The 6139-nt window shown below is 48.6% G+C and overlaps 1 pseudogene; it reads left to right on the forward strand.

The window, feature by feature from the left end:
* Positions 1-2241: 2241 nt before the first annotated feature.
* On the forward strand, positions 2242-6104 carry LOC113458128 (annotated as a pseudogene).
* The last annotated feature ends 35 nt before the right edge of the window (positions 6105-6139 follow it).

The following is a 6139-nucleotide window of genomic DNA, read 5'->3' on the forward strand; positions in this document are numbered from 1 at the left end:
ACGGCTGTCAAGCATGAGGTCACTTGGATGCTGTTCCTCAGGAAGTTTAGGTTTGTTACCACCTTGTTTTTTCAGACAGGGTCTGTCCTTGGGACCAGCTCACTGATCTGGCTAAGCTTGCTGACTAGGGAGTCCCAGGATCCTCCTGTCTTACCTCCCCCATGAGGGCAGGTCTTGAACTCTTGATCCTCCTGCCGCAGTCTAGTGAGTGCTGAAATTACAGGTCTGAGGGACCAGACCTGGGTTACTTCTGTTTCTGGACACAGTGTCTCATGTCGTCCTGACTGGCCTGAACTCCTGGTCCTCCTGCCTGTCCCTCCAACTGCTGGGATTGTACAGGTGTGTGCTGCCATTCCCAGCTGACTTTTATTTCCCAGTTCAGGTAAAATCTTTAGTTGAGAAGTTTGGGGAATAACTGTTACTACCTCTAACTACAAAGCAGGGAACTAAGCAGAGTAAATAATAAATAAAAAAAATAAATATACAGGGGCTGGCGGGATGGCTCAGTGGTTAAGAACACTTGCTCTTCCAGAGGATATATACAGCTTGCACCCCGAGCACTTGCGTGGTGGCTCACAACTGTCCATAACTCCAGTTCCGGGGTACACACAATACACAGACGAACATATGAGCATAAAGTACATGTAGAATGAAATAAAGAAATCTAAAGCTAAATAAATAATTTAGAAATTCTGCATTGCCCTGACATTTCTGACTGAGAGGAGGTCAGTGTACCTGCACCAACAGGGCTTGGAAGGAGGCAGGGGGTGGGGACGGGAAGATGGAGCCCCATGTGACATCATGATGGGTGGAACATGTTTTGTCCCTGCTGCTGACTTTGTGGTTCACCACTTCCTTGAGAGACCTGCTCTGGGCAACCCTTCTTCCTGGAAGCTCCAAGTCATTCACGACTGTTTGGGTCTGAACATGACAGGTGCTGGGAAGTTCATCTGCTGGATGCTTTTTCCCAGCTGGTGGCTCTTTTTGGGGAGGAGTAGCCACTTTCAGAGGTAGGGCCTAGCTGTCAGAGGGAGGTCCCTGGAAGGGAGCATTTGACCAGGTCCCTGGTTCTTTCTCGGCTTCTTATCTGCTATGATATTCTCCTTCAGCATTGGGCCCAGGATTGTGGTCTGACACCACAAGCCAGAATAAATCTTCCCTCAAGCTGTCTCATGAATGAAAAGTCTAACTAGTGGTGAAGAATTTTTTTTTTTAAAAAAAAAAAGTATAACTAAAACACATTACTACAGAATTCCCCATCAAACCACACAAGGTCACCTTCAGGCTTCTCACACACAGAGGCCAGTGCTTCACATGTCTCTATGACACAGACCAGTAGGGCTCCTGTCTCTATGATACGGGCCAGCAGGGCTGTCTCCACAAGGCAGACCAGTAGGGCTCTTGTCTCTATGATACGGGCCAGCAGGGCTCCTGTCTCCACAACACAGACCAGTAGGGCTCCTGTCTCCACCATGCGGGCCAGTAAGGCTCTTAGAACTTTCTAAGGAATGTTTACAAATCTCAACCTATGGACAGCTTCACGTGGACTCCCTATCCAGACCGTTCCCTGTGGCCCTGGGGAGGAAGCATGTCTCATCTTCCATGGCCTCTGCACAGGATGGTGTCTGGTCCACAATAACTTAAAATCACTTGCTCTGAAGAAGAGCCCAGGAGCTTCACTCTTTGATGTTGTGTTGGTGACTTTTCCTCACTGCCCGACAACAGCAAGGAAGGGTTTATTGTGACTCACAGCTGGAAGGTGCAGCCCATCCTGGTGGGGAAGGCATGGCAGCTGAGCACATCACATCTGCAGTGGGATGCTGATGGAGATGCAACTAGCTTCCTCACTTCCTCCCTCTAGGGCCCCGGCCCATAGCATGGCACTGCCCACATTAGGCCGGGTTAGTGAACCCCACCTGGAAATGTCCTCGCAGAAATGCCCCGAGGTTTATCTCTTAGGTGATTCTAAAATCCTGTCAACAACCAAAATTTACCATCACAGCTGTGTCCTTGGAGAGCCCTTACACATGACCCACATTCCTACATGTTGACATCTGTAGAGGTCAGTGCTCAGACAGATGGAACGCGTGGTTGTTGTGGAAAAAATACCCGGTTCCAGATCCCAACCCTGGGAGAGGCGTGGGAGGGCCTACTGAGTCCGAGGGCACCAATGTTAAAAATGCTGCAGGTCCCTGAGTGGCAGCACTGGGCAGCGGGCCATGAGACCATGCCCATAGGTCCATGAGCGGCGACAGGCAGCAGGCAGTGGGTCCCGAGACCAAGACAGGCCACAAAGGCAGCTGGGTCACAGGTAGGAAGCCATGTGGCCGGTGAGAGACCATGGTGTCTCTTGACTCCACCCTTCTTTCTCCCAGCATTCAGTTCTGTCTTCCCTGCCCACCTAAGTTCTGCCCTATGAATAGGCCAAGGCAGTTTTTAATTCATTAATGGTATTCAAGCATACAGAGGGAAATCCCACATCAAACAAAGAGACCAGCTATGCCAGGATGTGACCGGCACCCGGCTTTCCCAGGTTTCCCCCTAAGACGACACTCATAAATAAGCAGGAAGCAAGTCTTGAGAATCCGCTGCCCCAATTCCTTTAACCTATTGTGCCTAACCTCCTTTTTTATCATAAAAAAAAAGTGATGGGAATGTAATGGTCTGTCCTATCCTTTTAAGAGACAAGCCACGCCCACTCCCTCCCCATCCACTGAGGCAAGCTGATCTTCAGAGTCCAGTCTTTCCCTCTCTCTCCCCCTTTCTCTCTCTCTCTCTCTCTCTCTCTCTCTCTCTCTCTCTCTCAAAGAGGCAGCTTCTGTCTCGCCCTTCACCCCACTTATCCCCTTCCCCCTCTCTGCTTTCTCTCTCTCTCTGCTCTTCCCCCTCTTCCCCTTCCCTTCCATAACCCACTAAATAAATATTTAACTTCACTCTGCATGGTGTGCCTATCCATCTCAGTGTCTCACCTGCCACACAGCAGCTTAATATTTTTAATATTAAAAATAATATTAAAGTCAACTCCCATGTACTGGAACATAAGACAATGAACTCATACATTAGTAAAACCCGAGGTGGCCATATTAGATGGGCAGGACCACCACGCCCAGATAGCACCAACTGGGTGGCTTAGAACAACAGAAGTTTACTTTCTCAGTTCCGCAAGCCTGAAGTCAAAGTATCTGCAAGGCTGGCTTCTGTGGGCTGTGAGGGAGAACTGTCCATCTGTCGATGGGCTCTGGAGGACTGGCTCGTTGTCAGTGGCTTTGGCTTCACGAAGCATCCCTCAGTCTTGGCCTCTGATGTCACAGCCACATGGTATTTTCCCCTGTGTATCCACATCCTTCCAGGTCCCTTTGCCGGGATAGAGTCTTATGTAGCCCATGCAGGTCGAAAACTTGCTGTGTATCTGAGAGTAACTGCATTCTTGACCCTCCTGCCTCTCTCTCTCAGGTGTTATGCTGGAGAACCTCCTTCAGCCAATGGCCTTTGAGATGCTGGACCAGAGTTGAGTGTGGCCTGATGCGTGCTCACAAGCTCACTCTCTCTCTCTCTCTCCTGGCTGCTAACTTTGGTTTCTGTTCCCCTTTTGTGTAGAGGACTGTGATCTCTGAGTCCCCCCCACTAAATAAAGAACCCTTTACCACACTCAGTTCTGAGCTAGTGTGGGACTACTTCATTTGTGTGCTCCTACAGTGTTGGGGTGACAGACACGTGCCACCCAGACTACTACCGCCTCCTTTGCTTTTGCTACAGGATCTGGCTTCATGGCTGAGGTCAGGTTTAAAACACCAATCTCCTGTCTCCAATGACTGGGTGCTAGGATCACATGTAGGCACCACTATGCCCGGCTCGTGTTCCTTTTCCAGTTTCGCCCGTCATGACTGCCACTCAGGGACTGTGAAGGGGATAAAAGGGGTGGTCCTCCTTGACCCTTCTGCGCCACCCCCTCAGTCGCTACAACCACTGGCCCTCCCCTGTGTGCTCTTGACTCTGCTTCAACTTTGCGAAGTCAGCTTCATTCTGTCTGGCACCTTCCCTTTGATTAAATTTTCTCATGGTGGCCTGCTAAGCTCAGTATGATTACAACTTCTAACCCAGCTAACTCTTAGGAACAGTTGACACGTCCGTGTGTTCAGAGTGCACCGAAAAGGGAGAGCTGGGACAGCAGCTCTCTTGTAACCTGTGACTCGAAATCTGGGTCCTGTGTTACTGTGGATTATAGGGATGAGTCCTTTTCTGCCTCCTCTGACTCAAATAACCAGATTCCACAATAGCAGCGACTAGACAGACAAGCGAGGGGTAAGGCTGTCAATCCAGCATGCTCTGCTTCCCGGGGCCTGGAAACAGAGGAAGCATCTTCTCTGGTGGTAGCAGTGGTGACATTTGGGTATCTATATTTTGAGCTTTCCAATCTTTTCCCCCCCACCATTGCAATTTTAAAAAATCCACTTTGGAAATACACTTAGACATGGTCCTGCTTAGCTTGAATGCAGTGACAGGGGAATCTAAGCAGGTGATGATCCAGGCAGCTCCCACGGTTGATGTTTGGAAAGTTCAGGTTTTTTTTTTTTTCACACTGCAAAAACTATTTTGTTTTCTAAAATTGCATCCAGGGCACTCACTTAGGATCCAGTTGCTTCATATACTGGAACACCCCCCCCCCAACAAAATTGCTTTGCTATAAGCTCCTCCCTCCACAACCCTACCCATCAGAACAAAGGAGAGAGACAGAGAGACAAGAGGCCATTATTTAACTTCTGCTAGGTCGTTTAACAAACATGATGTCCCCATCTGAACCCCTGGGATCTGTCACTATGTTACTTTGCCCAGTTGGAAAAGGGGCTGAAGCAACAGATGGGCAGATGGAGTTAACTCTGGGTTAGCCAAAACTTCACTGGCAGGAATCTACAAGGTCATGAAAACACTGGGGAGAGCTGTATGCTATAAACAGGGAGTGATGAGTGCACGGAACAGAAGATTGCAAAGTGGGCAGGGCAGATGGAAAGAGGGACGTTGTTCCTCCTCCCAGCCTTGCTTATAGATGCCCCAGTGGGACTTGGAGGAAAAGAGATGAGTCCTAAGCAGGTCCGTGGACAGTTTTTAAGCCCCAGCCCGGGCTCATGGGGATCCTGTGGGTCGTTAGTCAAGGGCCCCTCCAGGTAGAGCCTCCATCACAGGCCTGATTCTGTCTTCTTCTAGATCCATGTGCTGAGTCTCCCCACCCCCTCCACTCACTCTTCTGAGCTTGTTCCCCCTCCCCAGGATGAGGGGGTTTCTCTGGTGGTCCCTGGGTTTTAAGAGGGGTCACAGCATAGATGTAGGCACAGCTAGAGAAAGGTTGTAGGTGACGCTCTAAGGTCACATCTCAAATGTCAAGGTGCCACCAACTGGGGATCCCCTGGAGATTTTTAACTATTAAAATGCAGATTGTGGGTGCACATTGGCGCTTCAGGCGCTGTGGGGAGGGCCTGCGAGGACCATCAGGTTGCTTCGTCATGTAATCCTGCATCTCCCCACTGCCCGGAGCGGCAATCTCCGTGAGCATGCATGCTGTATACAATCCATAATACATATGATGACATTAAAAATAAAGTGGTTGCAGATCTAGGATGTGGTTCTGGAGTACTTAGCATCGGGGCTGCGATGTTAGGAGCAGGGCTGTGTTGGATTTGACATAGACGAAGACGCACTGGAAATATTTACTCGGAATGTGGAAGAGTTTGAGTTAACAAACGTGGGTATGATTCAGTGTGATGTGTGCTCGTTATGTAACAGAATGTCCAAATTATTTGATACCGTAATTATGAATCCTCCCTTTGGAACCAAAAATAATAAAGCTACAGATATGGCTTTTCTGAAGACTGCTTTGGGAATGGCAAGAGCAGCAGCATATTCTTTACACAAATCCTCAACTAGAGAACACGTTCAAAAGAAAGCTGCAGAATGGAAAGTCAAGATTGACATTATTGCAGAGCATCGATATAACCTACCAGCATTATCCAACTCTCATAAAAAGAAATCAGTGGACAATGAAGTGGACCTAATTCGCTTTTCTTTTTAAAAGCTTCTAAAGACAAAAAGCAGCTTAAAATCTAACTAAGATGAATAAAAACAATGCTTACTAAAAAACAAAACA

The sequence above is a fragment of the Microtus ochrogaster genome, unplaced genomic scaffold (genome assembly GCF_000317375.1).
Source record: "Microtus ochrogaster isolate Prairie Vole_2 unplaced genomic scaffold, MicOch1.0 UNK4, whole genome shotgun sequence".
In the NCBI taxonomy this organism is placed as follows: domain Eukaryota; kingdom Metazoa; phylum Chordata; class Mammalia; order Rodentia; family Cricetidae; genus Microtus; species Microtus ochrogaster.